Consider the following 24,363-nt stretch of genomic DNA (forward strand, 5'->3'; position numbering starts at 1 on the left):
GTATGGTCCCTTATAAGGCTCTTCAAGGGCAGCCTCTATGATCCAAATCAGAAGGGTGGGAGAAAACAGGGGATATTTTATACATATATACACACACACACACACACACACACACACACACACACAATGAACAGGAGTCGAATCTGATATCTATAGGTTGTGTTATAATCCTCTACTGAAACAGTGTTTGTTCTACATCACCCTCATTTCTTTAAAAAAATTTTTTTTAATGTTTCTTTTTGAGAGAGAGAGAGAGAGAGAGACAGAGTATGAGTGGGAGAGGGACAGTGAGAGAGGGAGACACAGAATCTGAAACAGGCTCCAGGTTCCGAGCTGTCAGCACAGAGCCCGACGTGGGACTTGAACTCACAAACTGTTAGATCGTGAACTGAGCCGAAGTTGGGCACTTAAATGACTGAGCCACCCAGGCGCCCCTATTTCTAATAAAGATAATTACAGTAAGACTAATTTGTTTGCATAATAAATCTAATCTTATTAAAGTTGGCCTGATTATTTACATAAGTGCAGCAAGAATAGCGATTGACCATATTAGACCTTTTAAAAATCTGCTTTGCTGGAACTTTTCACAGGGAGTCTTAGATAGGACTTTTATAGCCTCTCCAGGCTAAGAAGCCACACCAAGAACTCACCATCAGACTTCACTTGCAATACCTATCTGTTTGGGTGAATTCTTCTCTTCATGAGGTCCCCAGGATATCTTGAAGTTCCTGGGCCTGCCAGGAAGTGACCTGCCTTACTCACCTGCTAAGGTTGCTGAGAACTCTGTAATAAGCAAGGTGCCAGGCTCTTTGTTCCCAGGGACTTTTTTGGCTCCATAAGTCAACTTTAGTTCCTTCAAACAATCTTCTCACATCTGATTTTATGCATATTCTCAAATATGACATTTCATCAAAGTCTTGGTCATATAACCAATGTTTCCAATTGTGTCCTCTTGCAAGGAGAACAGATTCTTATTGAACTTAAGCAAATAACTGTATTTCCATGAAAATAAGAATGGAGTTTCCAAATTCTGGAGGAATCAGATAAGGAGAAAAGATAAATGTTTCATCTTTGTTTACAAAGGTACATTTTACCAAACTAATGATAGTTTAAGAGAAAAGACAGATTTTCCTAACTCTAGAAAAACAACACCACAGTGTTTCAAACAAAAGTCATAAAAATTATAAAATCATCTTTATCAGTTCATTCAGTCCAATGTAACTAATTCTTGTTGATCTTGATCTTTTGTTAGTTTTATGAAACTGTCAGTCTTTCCCTTAGAGCTCTGCCAATTCTTACTCAGTTCAGTGGTGTGGTCTGGAAGTTATCAGAAACTTGTACTTGTTAGAGTCCTTCCCATGAGTCGTCTGGAAGATGAAGAAGCACTTTTGTAGGAACATTTATTTGCAAAAGCATCAGAGTAGAAAAGTAAGTTTCTGTAAGGGAAAAAAGATTTAAAAATGGCCATGGTTAAAGAGGTGTTCAAAGTTCATTATAATGCTGCCAACAAGAAAATTTGGTTATTTCTGTGGCATACAGGGTTTGAGATAATAACTAGAATTGTAAGTGATAGTATTTATACCAGGACATATATCAGATTTCTAGGAATTTTATATAATTGCTGGAACACTTATATATATGTATGTATATATATTTTTTTAATGTTTATTTTTATTTTTGAGACGGAGACAGAGCATGAACGGGGGAGGGTCAGAGAGAGAGGGAGACACAGAATCGGAAGCAGGCTCCAGGCTCTGAGCTGTCAGCACAGAGCCCGACATGGGGCTCGAACCCACGGACCATGAGATCATGACCTGAGCCGAAGTCGGATGCTTAACCGACTGAGCCACCCAGGCGCCCCTGGAACACTTATATTAATAACCTATATGCATACAAATATAACATAATTATTACTTCTTACTTGACAGTGCTTCTCATGTAATTTAACAGCAAATAAGGCTAATTAGTTACCTAATTAATATCTGTCTTTTTATGAGGAGAGACAACAAATCTTTTGAAATGTTCCAGGGACCTTCTAGAAAATCCCAAACTTACTTCCAGGTCAAAAAGTCTTTACGTAGAATTTGATTTTGGGAAGTAGGATCACAGACCATTGTGAAAGAATATACTCAATTATCTATTTCACCAAAGTGACAGAACATTTCAAAGGCAAATACAGAAGGTTACATAGTTGTGAGGAAAGCTTTAGCTCTTCGAATACTGAGAAGACTCAGTTTTCTTAAGGCGTCAAAGACCTGATAAAGGCAACACGAAGCACAGGAAATTAAATTAGGAAAACACGAAAGCTTTGTTTTCCAGGTGTGTTACTTACAAGGTAAAGGAAGTCCTTTCACAATTTCTCATTGTCAAGAACAGACTAAGAGTTTAGGACAACTTTGTCCTTTAGGTACATGAAAGAAACTTTTTAGTTTTACATAAGTACCCTATTGTATTAAAGCTTACGTTTAAAACCCTTGGAATAACAATTTAGTTTTGGCCAGCTTGAGTACACAAGGTAAAAATTCCCTCTGTCTCTCTGTTCCCAGCTTTCCATAATCCATTCAGTTTGTCCTTTGTTCTCCTCTTTCCCATTCTGAAGGAACCAGCTTTTAGTTTAGGGAAAAATTCCTTTCATTTCCCTTAACAAAAAAGCATCTTCATACTTCCTGACCTTTTCTTGGCCAAAACACATTTTACTTTCCTTGCATACGGAGTTTTTCCCTTATTATTTCTAGTAGTTAACAATTCCATATTAATTAGAGTTTTTAACCCTTAGGATCCTTAATTTCTAGTGAAAAGTAAGAAATCAGCATTCTTTGTATTGGCAGATTCATGAGTATATTTCTTGATTTCTAGAAGCATATGCTTCCTCAGTAGTACATCATTTCAGTGATGCAGAGAACATGTTTATTAACACACCCAAATGTTTTTACTTTCTCTGTAATAAGAAGCCAAAAGTAGATAAAAACTGTGTTCAGTAATGTTTCATTATTTTATCTTATCTGGAAATGATCTGAGATACTCAGTGAATATCCATCATTTAACTTATCTCAGTATACTTTTGTTTCAAGTTACCAGAAACATTTTGGAAACTATTTAAAAAATATACTTTTTTAATGTTTACTTATTTTTGAGAGAGAGAGAGAGAGATAGAGCATGGGGGGGGGTGTCAGAGAGAGAGAGAGAGAGAGAGAGAGAGAGAGAGAGAGAGAGAGACAGAGAGACAGAATCTGAAACAGGTTCCAGGCCCCGAGCTATCAGCACAGAGTCTGACACGGGGCTCGAACTCATGAACCATGAGATCATGACCTGAGCTGAAGTTGGACACTTAACTGACTGAGCCACCCAGGTGCCCTGGAAACTATTTTTAAGTACACATACAGTTAAAGCATCAGTATTCTTGAAAATTTCATTTGTTGATTATCTCAGATGGTGTGACCTTGAAAAACATTTGGGTTAGTGTTTATATTTCTGAGAACATACTTAATTTGTAGAGTGCTTTTCTGTCCTTGAGGTTGTTTGTCTTTAAGCCAGTTAAATAGAGCCCTTTACAAGTTGATGTTGGCAATGCCAATGTGGTAGAAAAATATCACACATCAGTAAAATACATACATCGATATACATAAACATAGAGACAAATATAAACAGAGACCTATAGCTTTTGTTTTAAAGTTTTAGCCATGAAACGGGCATTATTAATGTAAAAGTCACTAGTTTATAAGAGAACAATTGGATCTAAAATTGTTTCTTGGGGAGCCTGGGTGGCTTAGTCGGTCAAGCGGTGGACGTCAGCTCAGGTCATGATCTCTTGGCTTGTGAGTCGCGTTGAGCTCTGTGCTGACAGCTTGGAGTCGGGAGCCTGTGTCAGATTCTGTGTCTCCCTCTCTCTTCCCCTCCCATGCTCGTGCCCAGTGTCTTTCTCCTTCAAAAATAAACATTAAAAAAATCAATAAATAAAATTGTGTTTTTTGAACACAAGATAAACAGTAAGTTTATCTTGTGTTCAGATGGCTTTAACATTTTTACCAGTATTTGTAGAGAAGATCTTTAAGATTTTTAATTCACCTATTTTCCAAATAGCACCCCTTTCCTCTTTTCCTTTTTCTTTCCCTTCTGATAAGAATCCCCTCACTGGAGTTTGTATTTCAGAGATGGCCCTCAGTTCCTAGGGAAGGTTGGTACAATATTGACTTCTCAAAGCACAGGGAAAGAATACAAGTTCCGCTAAGGACTTTTGATCCTAAATCAAGAAATTGACAATACTTGCAAGCCTTTGGAGGTGAATAGGGAAGGTTTTGGGATTGGTAAAAACGATGAGGGTGGGGGGCTTTGAATTCTTTCTAGAGCAGTATTTCTGTTCTTGTAAAGACTTGGTATGTAAGACGAGTACAGTTGTTTTTAATTTCTCCTAGACTTGGGTTGTAACCTCAGTGATCTCAAGGCTGACCCCCCATCCAACTATATTACCTTCAGTTTGCTTCTCTGAATCAGGAAGAAGATGTTCAACTGAGATGGACATCACAGGCTTCTAGATTCTAGATTTAGAGCTGTTAGTCTTTGGAATGGTTTTCTTTCCCTTGGGTACATAGTTTCATTTAACTTAGGGGAGAAGGCCTTTGAAAAACCTTCCTCTTCGGCTCTGAGTACCGGCTTCCAATTTCACCAGCTTCTGCCCATAGAGTTATTTTAAATTCTCTTGAATCTCTTGTCAGGTTTCCTGAACAACCCCAAGGATGCAAGAGGTACCCCTGAAGAGGTATAGAAGAAACAGTCCTCCCAGGATCCAGAGTCCCTCCCAAAGATAGCCAAAGGAAGAAAAGATTTAGACAGTTCCCCTGAGAGCTGGCAGTAAAGAGGAAGCCCTACCCGTGGATGGAGTGCAACCCATAATTTTGTTCATCCATATTTTGGGGCCTCCCAGCCTTCTCTAGGAAGTGAGGACCATCCCTGAAATATTAAATCCAGTGAGGGGATTCTTACCAGAAGGAAAGAAAAAGAAAACAAAATGGAGGGTTATTTGGAAAATAGGTGAAAATCTTAAAGATCTCTCCAAATACTGGTAAAAACGTTTAAAGCCATCTGAACAGATAACTTGCTGCCGTCTTTAAGAAACAATTTTTTATTATATTTTATCTTAATTTTTTAAATGTTTGTTTTTGAAAGGGAGAGAGAAAGAGCGTGAGCAGGGGAGGGGCAGAGAGGGGGAGACATAGAATCCAAAGCAGGCTCCAGGCTCCCAGCTGTCAGCACAGAGCCCGATGTGGGGCTTGAACTCACGAGCCGTGAGATCATGACCTGAGCTGAGGTCAGCTGCTTAACCAACTGAAGCCAAGTTCTCAGAACACAAACAGGACAAACGAGAGGTAGTCGCTGTCCCTAGGAGAGTAGGGGTCCGCAATGATGCATTCCCAAAGGTAAATCCACGAGTCACAATTCAAAGATCTTATTCTTACAAATGTTATTTTTGTTTTGTTGTGTGTGTGTGTGTGTGTGTGTGTTTTGCCTGTCAATGTGAATTTGGGAAGGGAGTGACTGTGTGAAATGTTACCTTCCCCTCACAACCAGGCACCACAGGTGGAGATCTGGAAGAGTTGACTTTGGTAGGAATTCTCACCCTTTCCTGGCTTGTGCCAGTTTTCCCAGGATCCCATCTGCAGGCTCCGAAGCATGTGAGGTGTCCCAGTGGGTCTCATCCTGGTCTCAGAAACTGTAGAGGGGGATAAATAAACTTCTGTCTACTTTTTATGGTGAGTCCTTGGCTGAGACCCCATTTTCTCTAGGGCATCTCCTAAATGGATAAGCTTCTCTAGTTTAAAGGTTCTCCACTGTGGTCACTATAATTCAAAATTCTCTTTGGTTAGGTTAACCTTTTGGTTCAGCCTTAAAACAAAATTTTATTCACCAGAGTCTTTACCCTGGTCTCAGTCTGGTTGCCAAGTTGGACCAGTATGACCCTGGATCCAGTCCGTCTCCAGGTGGTTTCCAGACCTAGGTCAGGAAAAGAAATGCTCAAATGAAGTCTGAAAGCTCATAATACAAACACCGTGCAGCTAGGATCTGAGAGGGACTTACCCATCACCTCCGGAGGCAGCGACAAAGCAGGGAGCCCAGGGGGCTCAGCAGGTACCTTCCCATGGCTGCTCGTCACTCCTGGAGGCCGTGGGGGTTCTCCGTTGGTTCCCTCTAATGACATCAGAACCATAAAAAGATAAACTGAGGCATATTAACAATTTTACGAGTGTATTTGGGCAAAAGTTGATTCAAACTGGGAAGCACCAAGTGGGAAGTGGTTAGGAGTGCTGTACCAACAGGAGCTTGGGGAGAGGCTTTAGTAGAGAAAAGATAGAAGAAAGGTAAGGAGATTGTTGACTGGCTATAGCTCAAAGCCTAGTTGGCTGTGCGTGTTGGTTGTCCTTAGTGGTTTTAATTTTGTGACCTTGAAGCCTTTATAGGTTTGGATTTTAGTTTTCTTATGTAGCCAGCCATGGCATCAGAGCCACATCCGTCTGATGACCTCTTGTTTTAATTGATACAATTTTTTTATAAACTGTAATGCCGTAACACCTGATCATCTCCCAGTTCTGAATCCCACCTGGATCTGCCTAGCATTTCGTCTCCTCCAGCACTTCTCTAGGGCCCTCAGCCTGTTGAAGTGGCCTCCTACCTGCCCTCCCCACATCTCTCTTGTCCCTTCTTTCCAGAATGCAGATCTGGTCACAGCATCCCAACCTCCTCCTAACGCCGCCTCCGCACCCCAGTACGACTTTACCGATTCCTCTTTGCTCTGAGGACAAGACCATGTGTTTGAACATGACCCCTGGCCCTGATGTCTGTCCCCTGCTCACCTCCCCAGAAGTGCACTGCCCCCTTTGTTCCCTCAGCCCCCGTGCTCTGCTCGGGTCTTGGAAACCTGCTGTGCTGTCTGCCGAGGACACACTCCCTCCACCTTCACCCACTGCACCGTCAATCTCAACCACTCCCCACTCAGCTCATGCATCACTTCCTCGTCTGACCTCTTGACCTCCTTGACCTCCGTTGACCTCCTTGACCATTGTAGCCTCCGTTTATATAAGTGATTGTTTGCGTCCTGTGTGTCTCCCCCACGTGACTCTGAGCTGCACCTCTCGTTTAGTGCTGGACCCCCAGAATGAGCACAGAGAACTCATTACCGGTTTGTTGTCGTTGAAGGATTTGCTTTGCCTTTTGGTGGGGAGGAGGGAAAACTTTGTCACCGTAAGAGTTGGGGTAAACCCACATACACAGATCTTCCACACCAATGCCGGCCCCTCCGTCTTCCCAATTGAGCCCACACCTCCTGCTTTTTCAGGTGCTTCCAGCCTATGTTTCCAGATCTCTCTTGTTCTTTGTCCTGAGGTTGTAGACTCAATTTTTTAAAAAATTGTGGTAAAATGTATATGATGTAAAAATGACCATTTTAACCATTTTTAAGTATGCATTTAAGTGGCAGTAGGTATAATCACCCTGTAATGCAACCATTACCACCATCCATCTCTAGAACTTTCTTGTCACCCCAAATTAAAGCTCTGTACTCTTCCTGTTCTCTCCTGGTAACCGTTATTCATTCTCCTTTCTGTCTCTATGAGTTTGACTCTTCTAAGTGGCTCATATAAGGGAAGTCATACGGTGTTTGTCTTTTTGTGATCGGTTTATTTCACTCAGCGTCACGTCTTTAAGATCCATCTCTGTTGTAGCACGTGTCAGAATTTCCTTCTTTTTAAAGGCTGAGTAATATTGCATTGTTGTGCTATGAACACTGGTATACAAAAATCTGTTCAAGAGACTCCATTTTTTAAAAATATTTTTCTGAAATAGAACATGAGTGGGGGAGGGGTAGAGAGGAGGAGACAGGGGGAGAGAGAGAGGGAGAGAATCTTAAGCAGGTTCGATGTCCAACACCGAGCCCAGTGTTAGATTCGATCCCACGACTGTGAGATCATGACCTGAGCTGAAATCAAGAGTTGAGCGCTTAACTGACTGAGCCACCCAGACGCCCCTGCAACACGCTCCATTTCGACTGACCTGCTGTAATTGTAAGATCAAAGGGTGATCTCTCCCTCGTCGTGGTATAACGGAGTCTTGAGCTGTGCGTTTACTTCCTCTAAGCAAGTATCTGCTAAACCTTTTCCCGAGCTGGCTCCAGGTTAGATATCCCTCGTCCACGAGACGTTAAACAGGCCTAGGGGACTGTGCCCCGAGGGACTTCCACTTGGATGAGGAAACAGGTTCTGGGGATTTTTGAATGCTATGTTGTGTATTCAGACTTAAGTAGAATTCAGAGAGATGGGGGCGGGGGGAGAGATCAGTGTGGACCTGAGGGTTAGAGAAGGTGTATTAGTTTCTTGTTGCTGCTCTAACAAAATACCAAAAAGTTGCTGACTTAAAGCCACACACATTTATTCTCTCATAGTTCTGAAAGCCATAGATCTAAAACCTGCTTCATGGGGCTAAAGTCAAGGTGTCGGTAGGGCTGGTTCCTAATGGAGGTTCTGAGGGGACAGTTGTTGCCTTGCCTTTTTCAGCTTCTGGTGGCTGTCTGTGCTCCCTGGCTTGTGACCCTTTGCTCCACCTTCAAAGTGCCTCAGTCCAGTCTCTGCTTCCGTCACTGCGCTGCCTTCTGCTCTGAATCAGACTCTCCCTGCCTCCCTCTTATAAGAACCGTTGGGACTACATCCGCCCCTCCCGGGTAATCTCAGATAGTCTCCCCACCTGGGGACCTCTAACTTAATCACCCTTGCAGATTCCCTTCTGCCATGTAGAATCACATATTCACAGGTTCCGGGGATTAGGACATGGGCATCTTTTTTGCGGGGGTGGGGGTGGGGTGGGGGGCATCATTCAGCAGACCACAGAAAGCTTTCTGTAGAAGCATGTGGGCTGGCCTTCACGGTTGGCCTACAGGGTAGGAGAGGCAGGTGGGGACGATGTTCTCGTGGCAAGGTAGATGTGTGCCGTGTAGTCTTCCCCCCATCTAGACAGTAGGTGTTGCTGCATCTTCCTGTGCATGATTGAGCAGACATGGACGCGGAGTGCACTGCGAGCTTGGACCCTCCTCCCTGCACCTGTTTCAGTATTGTGGGTTGTTCAAGTGCCCACTAAGTGTCTCTGACAGTGAGCAGTGCCCTGGCGGCTGGAGGCACAGCAGTGGAGATCATTGGCAATGAATGCTCATGGGTCTTTACAAAACTCACTCATCGTCTACGTTTTTTTGGGCACCTTCAAGTGCCAGGAGCAATGTCAGGCTTCGTGGACACATAACTGACATATAGCCCTTTCACCCAGGGCATATTTTTCTTTTTTCCTTCCTTCCTTCCTTCCTTCCTTCCTTCCTTCCTTCCTTCCTTCCATCCTTTTTTTCCCTTCCTTCCTTCCTTCCTTCCTTCCTTCCTTCCTTCCTTCCTTCCTTCCTTCCTTCCTTTTTTAATGTTTGTTTATTTTCTTGAGAGAGAAAGAGACAGAGCATTAGTGGGGGAAGGGAAGGGTGAGAGGGAGATACAGAATCCGACACTGGGTCCAGGCTCCGAGTTGTCAGCACAGAGCCCGACGCGGGGCTCGAATTCACAAACCCTGAGATCATGACCTGAGCTCAAGTCAGTTGCTTAACCAACTGAGCCACCCAGACGTCCTATTTTTTTCTTTATCAAGTTTCATACCGCAAACAAGATTACTTTTATAGTTGAAAAAAAATTAAAACGAAACCTGGTATTTATCTAAAAAAAATAAAGGCGTTGTTTCTGGTGCCAGCAGTAGGTGAATGTGGGTCTAAAGTGTGTTTGTCTGGTTCCAGTGTGGACAAAGATTGGAGAAGGTAGAAGACGCATCCTTTGTTCTGGAAGTGGTTGCAGAAACATGTGTTTTCCAGGAAAGGGATCGATACCAGAGAATGGAGAGCATCCAGAACACTAAGTGGAGACGAGTTTTGAGGGCCTTGGGTTTAGTAAAAATTTCTAGTAGGCTCTAAACATCCGTCGCAAATGCTGAGTTAAAGATGAACTGTATGTAGTTCGTTAAACCTTTCTTTCTTTAATGCTCGCCCAGATGTTAATGCCCTAGCACATTTCTCAGGATCCAGGCCACCACATTAGGGGGTCCTCTGTTCTTTAAAGTGGTTTCGAGGAGAACTTTTCACTCATCAACAACACACAGACAGCCCTAGAATAGGACCTATTCTGGCCTCAAAACAAAAACTAAAGGAGAAAAACTGTGATTGGGTTTGCGGTTTGGAAACCCCAGACCTGTGCGTTCAGAGGTCGAGAGTGCGCTGAAGAAGATGGGCTTTGTGGTCTCACCGGCCTGGCTGGGTGGTCGGGCACTTTATCTGCTTTCTCTGTGAGTCCACGATCTTGTCTATAAAATGGACGCAAAAATAGTACGCTGAGCATCAGGCTGTTGTTGAGGATTAAAATATGTAACATATTACCTGGCACACAGTGTTCTCTCCCTCAATGTTAATTGCTGTTCAGTGCATGCAGGGGCAGTTTGAGGCTATAGGGTACATCGTTTAGCCTTTAAAGTGAGGTAAGAGAAGACAATGGCCAAGGTTAATCCTTTTTTTTTTTTTCCGTAGAAACTTGTAATAAATCACCCAAAGCTACAGCAAATCAAGTGACTTACAGAAAACGGGGCAAAAAAAGCAAGTGATTTCCAGAAAATGGTGCTCACTGAGTCATTGGCAGTCTTCCTGCATCCTTGCATTTTCCTTAGCAGTTTGTGTGAATCCTGGAATAAGTGTTCAGATTGACCTCAGTCTCTTTATGAGAAGATATTTCAGAATCCAACTCTGCTGCCAAGCATATGGGTGAAAGGAGGGGGAAAAGGCTGAAACCCTCGAGGAAGAATATTAATCATAACAATAACTACAGCTGACACTGTTACTGTCTCTGGAGTTGACAAGGAGCCTTTTCACCTGTTCTAGCTCCTACGGCCCTCACAGTCATCCTGTGAGATGTCTGTGGTGGGTGTTACTGTTAATCCGATTTTGCCGATGAAAACACAGAGTTGAAGGACGTTGAACGAGTTTGGTTGTCCGAGATGACACAGAAAGAAAGTCAAAGCCAGAGGCATGACTCCCCATCCTTTAGAGGAAGTCAGCATCTGATGCTACTGGCCTCACTATGAAGTGATACGAGTAGTAAACACAGCCCTTTGGACGTGGCCAGGTGAGCGTTGTTGTTCACAGTGGTCACTTACGGGTGCCGTGCAAGCATCTTGAGTACGCCTTCCTTTCCAATTACAAGACACACACACACATCTCATTTTTTAATGCCTTCCCATTGTTGATCTCAAATGCTTATTCACTAGCCTTGGTGCCAAACGACTTTTTGCTATTTTCAAATGCTGTTGCTCAAATCTGCCCTTTTCAGATGTGACTTGAGACCAGTGAAGATATTCGTATAAAATCCACAGACTCCAATGAGACATCTAAGAGATTTTAAACTGGAGTGGAATACGTTGGAATATATTGGAATAGATGTGTCACTTCCTCAGGGGACTATTTGGAAGGGCATCTCTTATTTGGGTGTGAAAGTTCTGGTGTGTTTGTTTGAACACAGGCGTCATATTACTTCATGGTTGTGGTTTGGGGAAGTCAATAAATAACTCCCTTTCTTCCCCACCCGAGTTCAGTACCGGTTGAGAAATAAGACAGGGAAAGTGGGCAGACAGATGGAGGTCAAAGTATGAGCTTTATCACTGATAAGCTAATGACAGAACTGGCCTGAGAAGTGTGGCCAAAAGGGTTGCCAACAACCCAGCCCCAAGTTAGAGCTTCACCCCCTAGTCCAGCTCCCAGCACCTGCCCCCTTCCCCCAGGGTGGAGCCTGTCTCTCTAGGCAGCAAGGGACAGAATGGAATGTGAGAATCATGCAGAAGAGAGCTGGTGATGAGTGGACAGGGCAGGCAGAGGAGGTGGAGGGATAGAGAGAAAGCGGAGGAGGAGGTAGGAGGAGTAGAGAGTAAGGTAGTTAAGTGAGGATGTTCACTTCTTTCTCCTAAGTTCACTAATCTGGTAAATCATACTCCCTCCTTCCCAAGGGAAAAGTGAGTAAGAGGTGTGGGCTGAAGCCAAAAGCGTTACACCAGGAAAACACAGGTAGATTCCTATCTAGCATTTGCCAGGTATTTATTGGCTTTAATGTCAGCAACGTTTCCGAGAGTTGGGTATGATTGTTCCTGTATAGATGATTTCCGAAGGTCAGATAGCCGAAAGGATTTGCAGTCGGGTCTGAATACAGAGCCCATGTTTGTTCCCGTACACTAAGAAGAACTTCTCAATGGGCACAGACAAGCATGGGGTGAGGTACAGGGTGATAATGGCTAGAGACTGAAGAGATCATTCCATCTGGGAAATCAGGGAAGTTTTTGGGGGGTGGGGGCAAGATGTAGCATTTGCAGTGGGCATTGGGTAGAAACGTACAGCCCAGAAATGAAGGACTCTCTGGGGACAGGGAACAGCATAAGCAAAGATAAGGTGATGAGAAATGATCTGGTACACTTGAGGGAGCTAAAAATAGAAAATGTGGAAGCCCTATCAGGTTGGGATGGTGTGTTGGGTTAAGGGCCCTTTTCAAAGCAGAAAGAACAGAAATGACCGAACAATCCAATGTAAGGGGTCAGGGAAAGACCAGAATCAGACCTGATGTCAAAATTTTTAAGCTAGGTAAATGAAAGAATGATGATGCCGTCAAAGAGATGTGAAAGTCGGGAGGAGAGACTGGTTTTACACTTACTTATCTGAACGTGTTCAGTTGGGTGGACTGTTTCGTAGAGATAAACCGTTCCTCTCATGATTCATGCGTTCATTCAGGCAACAGCGTTTGTTGAGTCCATATGACGTCCTAGGAGCTGGGGATTTGCTGGCGATGAAGCACAGGCATGGTGCCTGTTCCCCAGGACCTTCCGGCCAAGTGGGTGGGAGGACAGATGAATTCAAACCACCATGGTGTCGAATCACTACTGCGGTGGTGTTGGCCGAGGAGGCACGCAGGGCGCTCGGAAGGCCTGTCAGAAACCAGGGGTCTAATCTGGTGGTGACAGTCAGGAAACATTTGACGAAGTGACACGTGTGCCCAGAGCTGTTGGGTAAATAAGAGTCAACGAGGCCAGGAGGACAAAGAGCAGAGCAGGCGGGGGACGCTCACCTAACGAATATTACACAGCAGTAGCGGTCGGTGAGTCTCTGCTCACAGCTTCGCGGGTGAAGTTGGCAACATAATGCTGGCTGAAAACAAGCAGGTCCTAGAGACCGTATCCTTCATGATGCCTTCTTAAAAAATTTGAAAGCAAAAAAACCCCGAAACAGTAGATTGCTTAGGTATACAAGTACAGTGTGTGTGCTAAAACAAGAAAAAAGTCAATGAAAATAATCCCCGAATTTAAAAAGAGTAGAAATTCAGAGGGACTGGCAGTGAGGTGTGGGGGAGGCTCGTAAAGGGACGTGCAAATGATTGGTAAGGTTTCAGATACTGACCTCTGAAGAGCTCATTGTATTGTTTTAAATACATAAATAAAGAGGGCTGTGCGTCAGCCAATTTAAATGGTGTGATAAACCAAGAATTAAGATTAATAGAATTCTAGGTACTGGGATTTTTTTTTTTTTTTGAAGAGATTATGCTGAGTGTCAGGGCCTGAAAGAATATCAGGATGGCTGGAATAGAAAAGCAGAGGGGGGAAAGACAAGAAATGAGGTTCTAGGGATGGCTGGGCTCCAAGACCATGCAGAGCCTTGCAGGCCCTTTATCTAAGGTGGTTTTCCCTTTATCCAAGAGCTGTGGGAGCCGTTGAAGGATTTGTAAGCAGGAGGCAGGCTTCAAAATTTGCATTTTGCAAAAGGTCACATTGCTTTCGGTGTAGTGACCAAATTGAAGAGAGGCCGGAATGACTGTGGATGAACTACTTAGAAAGCTTCGTTTAGAAGTAAGACGGTGAGGGGCTCCTGGGTGGCTCAGTCGGCTCATCCGCCTTCCCCTCAGGTCATGATCTCTCGGTCTGTGAGTTCGAGCCCTGCGCCGGGCTCTGTGCTGACAGCTCGGAGCCTGGAGCCTGTTTCGGATTCTGTCTCCTTCTCTCTCTGCCCCTTCCCCGCTCCTGCTCTGTCTGTCTCTGTCTCTCAAAGATGAATAGACGTTAAAAAAAAAGTAGAAGTAAGACGGTGAGAGCTCAGAATAGGGTGGAGGTTGTCGTGGCAGTGGTGGTGACGATGATGGCAGTCATGGTGATGGTGGTGATGATGATGGGGGTAACGACAATGGTGGTGGTGGTTCTAGTGATGCTGATGGCTTTGGTATCAGAAATAGAGCTAAATGGATGCATTTGAGAATACTTAGGAAGTAAAATCTGTAGAATGGAGGAATAGATTTGATAGATGTCTTCGTGGAGAGGAGGGCATCAAGGATAATTGCTAGGTTTTGGCTTGTCAGTCAAGTAGGGATGGAACAGGAAGGAGAACTCAATAATTCAGTTTGGGGCACGCTGAGTTCGAGATGCTTTTTCAAACTCCACCTCTTTCTCAACTCCTTTCCAGGGACGGTGGTCTCACTTTCCCTCTTTGTCGTGTAGATGAGAGCTCCAAACTCAACTTCTTTCTGGGGCCAGGCAGGTAACTGGAGTGAGTAGAGCTGTCTGGGTCAGGAAGATATTCAGGATGGAGAGAGCTTGAGTGACCTGTTGAGAGCATGACCCATAGCGTAGTTGTGACTTGGCTTAACCTACTGGGAGGCCGAGTGGTTTTCAAGAAGAGCCAAAAAAAAGTAACTCATTCAATGCTTGAAAAAAAAAAAAAAAAAGACTTGTAAGGCCCAGTCCTGTGGATCAAGCACAACCAATCTGGGACCCATGGATAGCTTGTTTATAGAGTTTTGGTTCTAAATCATTCATTAACACAAATTTACTCATCGCATTATTGGTCAAGTACATTTTAAAACAATTACTGGGATTGAAATTTTCTGATAACATAGCATTATGAAGAGCTACTGGCATTTGCCTTTTACCAAAATGTATGATACACTCAATTTTAGAACATCATTTAAAATTTTTTTTTAACATTTACTTATTTTTGAAAGACAGAGACAGAGTGTGAGCAGGGGAGGGGTAGAGAGAGAGGGAGACACAGAATCTGAAGCAGGCTCCAGGCTCTGAGCTGTCAGCGTAGAACCTGACGTGGGGCTCGAACCCATGAACCGTGAGATCATGACCTGAGCCAAACTTGGATGTTTAGCTGACTGAGGCACCCAGGTGCCCCCATTTTTTAATTAAAAAATTTTTCAGGGGCGCCTGGGTGGCTCAGTCAGTTGAGCGTCCGACTTCAGCTCAGGTCACGATCTCGCGGTCTGTGAGTTCGAGCCCCGCGTCAGGTTCTATGCTGACAGCTCAGAGCCTGGAGCCTGCTTCGGATTCTGTGTCTTCCTCTCTCTCTGCGCCTCCCCCATTAATGCTCTGTCTCTCTCTGTCTCAAAAACAAATGTTAAAAAAAAATTAAAAAAAATTTTTTTTCATTTTGAAAAATTTTAAATGCTGAGGAAGATAGTTCAGATAGAATAATGAACTCCCGTATACCTTCACTCAGATTTACTGTTTGTACATCTCTCAAATTTGGAGATCTCTTCCCCACCACCTGAGCTCCTGCCCCCCATTTCTGAACCTTTCCAGAGTAAGTTGCAGACATCGTGTGACCCTCTAATACCTCAACGTGTATCCCCGAAGTACAGTGATATTCTCTCACACAACCACAATGTAGTGATCAAATTCAGGATTGATATGATACTAAGGTCTAATATACAGTCACTATTCAATTCTGCGGCTCTTTTCTGACCCAGAATCCAGTCTGGGTCACTCATCGTGTTTGGTCGCCATGTGTATTTCGTCTCCTTTAATCTGGAGCAGCTCCTCCTGTCTTTCATGACATTGATGTCTTGGAAGAGTGCAGGCCAGCTGTTTTGTAGAATGCCCCTCGCTGTGAACTTGCTGGATGGGGTCCTCGCGGTTGGGGTCAGGTTCTGCGTTTTGGGGTCCGGCGTGTGCATCATGTCCTCAGTACATCACATTGGGAGACACGTGAGGTCACTTTGATGGTCGAGGGAAGGTTTTGTCTGGCAGGTGTCCCCTCTTTCAGGAACTTATCCCCTCTATCATCAGCAAGTACTCTGAGGAGACGGTTTGAGACTCTCCAGATAGCCTGTTCACCAACAGACTTTCAGCCGGCAGTTCAGAATCCATTGAAAATTGCCATCTGCATCTGTCATTACTATGGAAGTTACAGATCTGTGACCTTTTTTAAAACTGACATTTCTTCTGTATTTATCAGAATTCCACCGTAAAGAAGAAGAGCTTTCTCTCCCCCATTTATTTAGTTCCTACTCACATCTTTCTGTATCCCGGTGGGCACCTGGATTCTTTCTGTTTCCCGTGTCTTCTATCCTCTTGTGATGCCAGCATTGCCCACACTTGGCTAGAGGGAGCCCTTCCGGCCGCTTCGGTGCTCCTTGCCTGTCTGCATCGGTTGTTGAGGATGTACTTTCTGCCACAAGATGTTTCTGGCTTTCTTAGTACTTTCCCAGCCCCAGCCCTGTAATCAGCTGTTTACCCAAGGGGCACTGCTTCCTTATAGTGGGGAGCGTATTTAGAAACGAAAATATTTTAGAAACTAAAACTAGGTGTGCGCACCTTTACTGAAATGTCATTCTGGGTGCTTCCAGGGGACAGAACTAGGAGGCATATGGTCTTTTTTTTTTTTTTTTTTTTTTTTAGGAGGCCTATGTTCTTAAAAATTCAGAGGTTCACACTGATACTTGCAAAACTAGTCCAGTTCTAGAGGGCCTTCCCTGCCCTTCCCTCATTCTGTCTGTAGGCCAGTCTTCCTTTGCTCACGGTGAGTACCCCTGGCTCCTAACAGCACCAACCTATTTGCTCATTTAAAGCATAAATTTGGAAGCAGTTGAGTTTCCTTCTTCTCCTCCCTTCTTTTCTAGCTGCAGAGGTAACTTATTTTGACATTCTTCCATTTCTGTAGTTTTTTCTAGTTAATTTTCTCACATCATAAGCATGTTCAGGTTTCTCTCGGCATATCTTCTCAGCGATTTCACCATGTAGAAGTATTATATTAATATTATCTGTTGTAAATCACACAAAGAAGAGTTCTTGCTTTGATCCAAGCTGAAATGGGGGCTGTTGGTAATAACTTCCATGTGCTTGGCAGCTGGCAGTTTACCCAGGTACTTCTTCGCATTCCTACTTTTCCCATAATGGTTTGAAGTCTTTGGGTCCCAGGTGAAGTGAACAACAGATAACTAAACCCATATCTTCATGACCATTTCACGTAGTAGGATTCAAATAAAACCTGCTTTTTTTTAATTAATTTTTTTAATGTTTATTCATTTTTGAGAGAGAGAGAGAGAGAGAGAGAGAGCGAGAGAGCAAGAGCGAGGGAGGGGCAGAGAGAGGGAGACACAGAATCCGAAGCGGGCTCCAGGCTCTGAGTTGTCAGCACGGAGCTTGATGCGGGGCTCGAACTCATGAACCATGAGATCATGACCTGAGCCGAAGTCAGGTGCTTAACCAACTGAGCCACCCAGGCACCCCTAAAACCTGCTGCTTTTTAAAAAAGATGCATTTAGAACCTATGACTGATTAAAGCAGGCATCAGATAAAAGCATGGATAATCCTCAGTAATAGATAAACTAAAATGTTTTAAATTCACATAAGCAGTGTTTGCTTTTGTTATTTTGTAGGAATTTTCATATCTTCCTCAGATAGTTTGTTTGTTTGTTTACGTAGTCTCCATGCCCAGTACAGAGCCCAACGTGGGGCTTGAACTCATGACTCTGAGATCAAGACTTGAGCTGAGATCAAGAGTTGGACACTTAACTGACTGAACCACCCAGGCACCCCACAGATTGATATTTTAAATGTACGTTTTTTTTAATGTTTATTTTTGAGAGAGAGAGAGAGAGAGAGAGAGAGAAAGCGAGCATGAATGGGGGGGGGGGACAGAGAGAGATAGTGACACAGAATCTGAAGCGGGCTCCAGGCTCTGAGCGGTCAGCACAGAGCCCGACGCGGGGCTCAAACTCACGAACCGTGCAATCATGACCTGAGCCAAAGTCGGACGCTTAACCGACCGAACCACCCAGGCGCTCCTACAGATTGACATTTTTTAAAGGATATGTTCTTCCTAAATATACAATGAGTTACAAATGCCTTTAAAGCAGTGGTTCTGAAACATGGCCGCAGATAGAATCAGTTGGGGAGACTGAGTGAGCGCTGCCCCTCTCACTGATTAGGTCAGCATCTTTAGGGTGGGCGTCACTTCTTCTTAACGGTCGAGATTTCAGTGGGCTGCCACTGTGTGGCTGAGGAAAGGCTGCGTCATTGTGGAGAGAGCAGCTTCAGTCACAGCTAAACACAAGGGAGCTTGATTTGGGCCTGATTTCTGATTTAAATACTGATACTTCAAGTAGGCAAGGGTATATTCTGAATTTAACCTAGCAGTTAAAGGCCCTGACTTTTTATTAGCCAGTCGTACTCTCTTTGTTCTAAGAATTATGTGATGTTCGCATTTTCATGTTTCTGAAATTATGTTATGACCTAAAATTAAGGGGGGTGTGTGTGCACAGGCACAGTCTCATTGTAACATTCCAAAGCTGTACCTGGAGCAGGGTTCTTAAAACCCACCAGTCATCAGAAGTACCTGGAGTGCTTGTTACAGATGTGGAATCGTAGGCCAGTTTTGGCCCTTGTGAAAGGACCTGGGTTAACCAGCACCCCACGTGATTCTGAGTCACCAGGTCCTTGGACTTTGCTTTGAGCAGCCATTTTCAAAGTGTGGTCCTCCCCACCCCCTCCACGGTTGTATCAACATCACCTAGGAGCTACTTGCAAATGCTTGTTCCCAGACTCTTCCCTAGACCTGGGGACCAGTAGTCTGTATTTTCACCTGCACCCAGAAATTCTGATGTAGGATAAAGTTTAAGAACCACTGTTTTCATAAATACTGCTAGTATTCCCATATTTCCTTGAAGATAAGAATCACCTAGCATACTTCTGAAGACACAAAATCTGCAGCACCTGGGTGGCTCAGTCGGTTAAGTGTCCGACTTCGGCTCAGGTGATGATCTCATGGTCCGTGGGTTTGAGTCCCTTGTCAGGCTCTGTGCTGACAGCTCAGAGCCTGGAGCCTGCTTCAGATTCTGTATCTCCCTCTCTCTCTGTGCCCCTCCCCTGCTTGCTCTCTGTCTCTCAAAAAATGAATAAATATTTAAAAAGTTAAAAAAAAAACTCCACAAAATCTAGGTTCCATCCCGAATCTGTTGAATTACAATTCCAAGGGGACACTGGATATTCTGTATATTACCAAGCATCTGAGGCAACTCGTACGTGCAGATAAATTTGGGAAGTAGCGAGAAGGAAAAGCCAAGGCTGTGCCAATTCACTGTCTTCCATCCCCCATTTAGGGGCTGTCTTTGGGTTTTATGTTCATTATAAGATTTAAATTTTCTAACAGCCTTATGAAATGGATATTGTTTTCAAACCCATTTTACTGATGAGAAAGCTGATATTTGGAGAACTTAAAAAGCACATCTAGGGTCATATCGATAGTAAACCAGAGAGCCGGGACTCGAACCAGGAACTTGCTGGCACCAGAGGTTTGTTCTTAAACTGTTCTAAGGTTTGCGTGCCAATTGTCGTCCTCGTTGTTACAGTATAGTGCAGCCTTGGTGAATAGACACTTGCCCAGAGGCATTCCTTGCTTCAGAAGTGAAGAATTGCCAGCTATAACCCCAGCCTAGCTTGGCAGACTCTCTTCCCCACTGTCTCTCACCATGAATTGTCCCTTCCCACAAGGCCGCTTGACCCCTCATCCCTGACCTCTCTTTGCTCCCTCCTGCCTCTGCTGTTATAGTCAGTGTACCTTTACTGACGAGATTTCCCCATCACCTTGTCTTCCAGTCCTCTTAATTACTCTTTCCTTACTTTTACCCCCGAAAGGACCGCCCTTGCTCTTTTCTAACAGTCCCAAACTCAGCCATGCCTCAAGACTCTTGGTCTAGTGTCTTCTGGGAAGCGTCCCTGACCACACCAGGCCTCAGTGAGCTCTCCTCTCGGGGACTCACCAGGGTGCTCTTGGCACGCATCCTTTTTCTGGTCCCCAACGAGGAGCGCCCTGCGTAAGCATCATCATCTTTCATTTAGATGAAGCAAGTCGAAGGCTCTCAAGGCACGCCTCGGTTTTTGGCTCAACAGTGGGAGCAGCTAAAATACCTGTTGATCTGTAATAAAGTCAATCTAGCTAAACAAAGATCCACAGAAAACGAAGGTGGATGCGAAGAGTGAGAAAGACAAGTAGTGGAACTTAATGGGAGAATCTGTGACACAGTTACACTGACTCACGTGACCAGTTACTGGGTTTGCAAGGGTAGATGAATAAGGATTATCCCTTAGAATTTAGTTTGTAGGACTCCTCCCCTCTCTTCCAAACCCAGAAAAAGCCAGGGAAATCTTGTTTGGTGGGGATGGAGTGACATTGGCGTTGGGGGAGCAGGTAGAGGTATAGTATAATCTTTGTAAGGGGGGAATGGCTTTTTTCTTTTTTGTTAATTTCATTGTGGTCATCGTTAGAGATGATAATGTATTTTCTTTAAAAAATGCAATGGGGAATGCCTATTCTGGTTCCCTTCCAGATGTTAGGGTAGCATAGCGTTTTGGGACAGTAGCATCCTAAGAGGTGACATGAGACAAAGTCCTGCATTCTGGAGCCTAGACCTGGAGGAACGTGTCCAGGTACCTCTGAGCCCGGGGTCAAGACCAACACTAGGGAAAGGGCGCCACCTACTGACCAGCCATAGTCAGACTTTTTCCTACCAGGAACCTCCTGTCAGGTTTGGCTCAGAGGAGGTGTCCAAAGAGGTTGGCCCCGAGGGCCGGGGAAAGTTCTCTGCCAGCACCCGCCATGTCTCATGGGGAAGTTCGTGAGGATACAGGCACACAAAGTATGGTATTCCAAGTTTACCTCTTCTACAATAATCTCTATCATGAAAAGAGTTCTCCCTTGAGGAAAAGTTATCAGCAGCCTTGGTGCAGAAAACGATAGAACTAATATTTGGTTGGTTGAATCCTGTTAGGTAAAGTTATGGTTCTACCACATTGATTTCAAAGACAGCTCTATGGTTGAGGGGTTGACGGAAAAGAGGGGGAAATTTAGGACTTAATTCTGTTTTAGAAGGGTTAGAATCTCTTTAAAGGCTTTTAAAATAGAAATTCATAGACGGGGTGATGGGTATTAAGGAGGGCACTTGTTACGATGAGCACTGGGTATTGTATCTAACTGGTGAATCCCTGGATTCTCCTGAAACCAATATTGCACTGTGTGTAAACTAACTGAAATTTAAATAAAATATTAAAAAAATAGAAATTTGTTTCATTTAAAAGTGAAGCCTTCTTCTCTGCCACATTAGTAGTTGGGGCCTTGACACCGGGAGAGTGTCATTACATATGCGGTGGTTGCAGGACATTGACTGCAGAGAGAAGACACTGGCAGGTGACAAGCTATTCAGCTTCCGGCTCCTCGTCTAGGGGACGGTCGTAATCGCTTGTCCCCTCCACATTCTGTCGGGTCAGATAGGATTTGTTCCCTTCACCAGGAAAATGCATCGAGGACACATGATGCTAAGTGAGAGAGAGGCCACTTCCTAACCAGGTGAGAGCCAGAACTGGACTCTTGGCCTTCCTCGGTGGAAGGGGTGTCCGAAGGAGAAGACGCTTTGAAGGAGCGAGGGTACAGAGGGATGGGAGAGTGTGGAGGGGCCATGAGGGAGGAGAAGGCAGTGTTCTCCAGCAGCCAGAGGACTTCACGAGCTGCGTGTTGACGCATTGGCTTTTGGGACTTCCTGCTTTCACCCCTAGCACTTAATCCCTAGGGAAATTCCAGCTCTCCGGATGCTGATCAACAAAGTCACATGACACTTAGCTCCCCATTGAGACGTGCTCTCAGGAGGCTTTGACCTAACCAGGAATGAGAGGAAGAGGGTGCGCTTCTCCCGGAGGACTAGGACTCAGCACTTTTGGGGTGCCAGGTGCTGGGCTGCGTGCCTCCCACACGTGAGTTCCTGGATGCTCCCTCCCTCTCAGTGAAGGAGCAACAGCGTTCTCTCGGAACTCGCGGGCTGTCCCGGTGCTGGGAGTGACGGGGCTCAGATCTGAACCCCGTTCTGCCTGGACCCAGAATCAGTGATCTTTTCCGGGTGACATTCTAAACCTGTCATGGTGGGATTTCAGAAGTTGCTAGCAGGATTATCTTGGAGCTGGAGGAGCCACAAAGGACCCCAGGACTTACGTCCGTCTTAGATTTAAGAGGCTCTCCTGCACTGTGATTGACAAGGATTCCTCCTTTCTTTCTTCTCCCCCTTTTTGTTTTTTGTTTTTTGTTTTTTTGACTAGAGATTTTGTAGCTTCCCCAAGGTTCTAGACCACCTTAAATGGAAACGAAATGTTTACCTGTTGACTTGAGTGTTACCCACATGGGCGTGCGTGTGTCAGTTTTGCATGGAGCAGGGAGGTTGAACCAAGGGTAGGGACACAGGGCTGGAAGATGGAGGTCGTCTGCAGAACACGGGACTGGAAGCCAGGGATCCTCAGTTCTAATTCCGGCTCTGCCATTGATAGCAGCAGCAGCAGCTGATAGTTGAGTGCTTACGATGGGCTGAGACCTTCCAGACCTTTCATACGTATTAATTCACTTAATCCTCATGACCATGGTAGGGATAAGTACTATTATTATTCCCATTTTACTGCTAAGAAAATTGAGGCACATAGTGGTTAAGTGTCTTTCCCCAGGTCACACCAGCTAATAAATGATAGGAAGTTGGCTTAGCCTCAGGCAGTCTGGTTTACTACATTAACTATTACATAATGCTGTTTCTACCTTGTGTCAGTTAACCTTTCTGGGCTTTAGTTTTCCCCGTTGAGAAGTTCATGGGTGTTTGTTTGTTTAATAAATATTGAGCTCTAAGCTTGTGTAGGACATTACAGATCAGGTAGAGATGGGAAGGACCATGTGCGCAGACTCCTTCCCCACCTCCTTCCACCCCCCCCAGCCTACTCACACCCAGCGCAAAATGCAAAGGAGAGGGGGTCCAGGAAAGACTGCGGGAGAGGCTGGCTTTGGAACTTGATCTTAAGGCCGGGTACTGGTCCAGAAAGGGCATCACAGGCAGAAGTAATTGGGCAGGGTACACTGCCAGAGGGAGGGAGCGAGGCCTACGGTTAAGGAGTCACGTCCAGGACCATTCATATCTGAAGTAGTATGTAAGTCACCTTTGTGCTGGGGACTGAACAGTGGCCAGATGCCACAGACTTGGGACAGGCAGGATGGTGGGGGTGAAGGAGAGAGGAGGTGGGTGCGGAGAGTGGAAAGTTTAAGTGAGAGGGTGACAGTGGCTGGCAAAGGAGGACAATTTGGTTGCTGACTTCTTCGACCTCAGATTCCTGTGGACTCTGTAGGCAGACGAGTTTGGCCAGAGTTAGTGGATTTCTTTGGCTGAAGGTCAGAGTAATGATCTTTAGAGGAAGATGATGATGACAGTGACGTGCCAGGCACCCTCCCCTCCCCCCACACCCACACCCATGTTATCTCTCATCAGCACAAGACTACTCCACATTGTGTGACTTTCATCTTAGAGGATTTTTTCCTTCCGCGAAGAGGCAGCTTCGCATAGTGCAGACTCTGAAGCCCGAAGACGAGGCTCAGGAGAGGAGCTACTGACCAGTTTGGCAAGGAATTCGATCTTGCTGGGCCTCGGTGTGTGCATGTGTTAAGTGGGGACAGCACTGCCCACCCCATAGGGCTGTCGTGGGGATGAAATGAGTTAAGATATATAAAGTGCCTGGCCTGAGTGAGCACGTAGGAAACGGGGGCTGTTCCTGATGAGTAAACGGAGCAGCGGAGAATTGGGCCGGCGGGCTGAGGACGCACAGCTGGGAGAGCTGGGGTTCAAATTCAGGCCCTCCTGGCTCCAAGGCCTCCATACTGCCCCCGGGCTGTGTTGGGGTGAGAGCGGGCGCTCTCGGAGGTGAGCAGGAAGGGAAGAGGGTTGTGGGAACAGCATACGCAGGTGGCAGGAGGAAGAAGAATTCCAGAAGCCACAAGGAGACATTTGGGGGAAGGACGGGATTAGAGAGCTTCAAAAAAATCTTTTCTGGTTTTCTGATTGTTCAATTAGAACGGCCTCACTCTAAAACCTAAAATGTCTAGAGCTAAGTTCCTGTGATCTGTGGTCTAGCCATCTTCCCTGTTCCCGCCAGCCAGCCCTTGCTAGTAGACTTTGGAGAAACAACAGCAAACAGGACATTAGAGGA

The 24,363-nt window shown here is 44.9% G+C and overlaps 1 long non-coding RNA gene across 1 annotated transcript; it reads right to left on the reverse strand.

Moving 5' to 3' along the window:
- Positions 1-468: 468 nt before the first annotated feature.
- Positions 469-5,980, reverse strand: LOC109275480 (uncharacterized). Its single transcript, XR_002084189.2, has 2 exons — positions 5,615-5,980; positions 469-1,436 (listed from the first exon to the last, which is right to left on the reverse strand). It is a non-coding gene; the product is annotated as an uncharacterized LOC109275480 (long non-coding RNA).
- Between the last annotated feature and the right edge of the window lie 18,383 nt (positions 5,981-24,363).

Source organism: Panthera pardus, unplaced genomic scaffold (genome assembly GCF_024362965.1).
Source record: "Panthera pardus isolate Hobbes unplaced genomic scaffold, ASM2436296v1 HiC_scaffold_20, whole genome shotgun sequence".
Lineage (NCBI taxonomy): Eukaryota > Metazoa > Chordata > Mammalia > Carnivora > Felidae > Panthera > Panthera pardus.